The following is a 2,619-nucleotide window of genomic DNA, read 5'->3' as shown; positions in this document are numbered from 1 at the left end:
ACCTCAAGAAATCTGGAAACACAGAAATAAGGATAATTGTTATTTCATATGGTTGCTGTGAGAAGTAATTGAATTCATTGATATTAATTTTCTGTTGTTGCGTAACAAATTAATAAAAACTTAACATGTGAAAACAACTCTTAGTTACTACCTCACAGTCTTTGTAGGTCAGAGGTTTGGCATAAGTTCTGCTCTGTGGGCATGCAGTGCTCAGCTGTTCAGTCGTGGCTGACTCTTTGCGACTCTTTGAACTATAGCCCGCCAGGCTGCTCTGTCAGTGGGAATTTCCTGCAAGAATATTGGAGTGGGTTGCCATTTCCTCCTCCAGGGGATCTTGCTGACCTAAGGATCGAACCTACATCTCTCGCATCTCCTGCATTGCAGGTGGATTCTTTAGCACTGAGCCATCAGGGAAACCCTATCTGCTCTGCGTAACACAAGGCTAAAGCCAAAGTGTAGGCCAAACTAAGTTATTAACTAGAGGTTCCGGGGGAAAATCTCCTTCCAACCTCATTCTTGCTGCTGATAGAATTCAGTTCCTTGTGGTGTAGTATTGCAGTCCCTCTCCTTGACGGCTGTCAGCTAGGGCTTGCACTCAGCTCCTAGAGGATACTGTTAAGTCTTGGTGCACAATCTCCTCCATCTTTAAACCAGTAATGGCACATCCAACACTTTTCCTGCTCCAAATCTGAATTCCTCTAGTTACCAGCCAGAGAAAACTTACTACCTTTAAAGGGCCCATGGAATTTAGTAAGTTTGTCCAGAAAATTTCCCTATCTTGAGATCAACTATGCCATATAGCATAATTTAACCCCAATAGTAAAATTCATCAGAATTACAATCCTCAGGGTTATGTAAGCAGACAAAGAGGTGAAAAATCTTGGATACTATCTTAGAATTCTGCAGCTAAAGCATCCAGAAAGTTTACCATTCATAACAAATGTTTGATACTGTTATTTTATAACTAAAATATCAATATAGAACATTCCTCAATATCTAGAATTATCAGAATTTAGAATCACTGCTACACAGTAAAACTGAAACCCACCTACATATTTTCATCATTTTGTTAGGAAAAATATTTGAATGAAGACTAAAACGATTTAGGTTCTGCAAAGTGTAAAATACTGTCTAAAGGCTATTTTATATAACATAATTCAGAATTCTCAAACACGTGCATCTTCTGCCTTCTTCTGGTGCTTTGAAGCATGGCATAAGAATGTTTTTCTTTCACAAGGGAGGAATTTTTAAATGTATTGATTTCCTGTTTGAATATCACAGAATCTTTGTTGGTCTTAATTTGGGGATGTTTTAGTTCACAACATGCAGCATTCCTGGCCACACTGACTTCAATGTTTTAATTAAGTATAAGAAGAATATTCAGAGTAATGAATATTCTTCTTATATTTAATTAGATACAAGTGCCACCTAACTACATGATTGATTTACAGCCACTGCTATGGTGTTCATTGGAAGACATGTAGACTGAGTAAGCAAATCAGCAAGAGACGGTTCAATCAACATAGTGGGTCTGCAAGAATGCAGTGAATTTCCAAACAAGGTGTAGAAAGTCAAATCTTTCCAGAGAAATTCAGAAACTTCCTGTAGTGAAATAAGGTTTTATCCTCTCTATTCATAACTGTCCTTGCAAAACTTTGTCCCTAATACCTTTGCTGGATTTCGGTGGATTTAGATAGCTATTTGCATAACTATCTCAGAATCACTCATGTCTAACAGGTCACTTCTATATATTTCATTGTATTGTGGTCACTGCTTTATGTGTCTCATTATCTTTTCTTTTCCCCAACCTGATATTGTGTAGAGCTGGCTAGATAACTTCATTTCCTTCATAGTTCCAGCATAAACACCGTACAGGAGAGTACCTAGTTAACAGTCCTTAAACATGTTAACTCAATGCTCTTAAAGGAGACATGCAATAAAAAGGGCTATTGTTGAGGTAATATAATCACAGGATGATAATGGGGGAAAGAACTTTAGAATCTCAAACTCCCATCAGAAATGAGAAAAACAAGTATCAACAATTAGTATGCTATGTTCCAGATCACATGACAGATCATCCATGCTATTTTTCTACATTAACTTTCTTTGCTTCCCTTAATTCTAGTGGACAGTTTTTTTATTCCTTGTTTGCAGACACTGAGTTTATACTCTGGTGCTGTTTCTTTATAAGTTTCTATTCATTTGTATGTATTAGAGTATAAGCAGTGTGTACATATGGGCCAGACATACGTTTCAAATATCAAATGAGATTGGTGTCATTGGCAGAACTTTGGCCCCCATAACAGTGAGCCCCCTGATGTGAAGTCTTGAATATATTTTATTACATGTCAAAAGGAACTTTCAGATTGCTGATCAGGTAACCCTAAAAGAGGGAGGTTGTACTCTGTTTTCCAGCTGGGTCCAATATAAACAAAGAAGATTTTAAAAGTGGAAGAGGGAAGCAGATAAATGAGTGAGAGAGAGATTAAAGGATAGGAGAACAATAGATCCAAAGCATGACAGGGACTTCACCCACCGCTGTTGCCCTTAAAGACAAAGGGACCTGAAGCCAAGGGAGGCAGACAGCTTCCAGAAGATAAGAATGACCCTGAGATGACA

The sequence above is a fragment of the Capricornis sumatraensis genome, chromosome 16, assembly GCF_032405125.1.
Source record: "Capricornis sumatraensis isolate serow.1 chromosome 16, serow.2, whole genome shotgun sequence".
Classification (NCBI taxonomy): Eukaryota; Metazoa; Chordata; class Mammalia; order Artiodactyla; family Bovidae; genus Capricornis; species Capricornis sumatraensis.
This window is presented reverse-complemented; position numbering follows the sequence as displayed.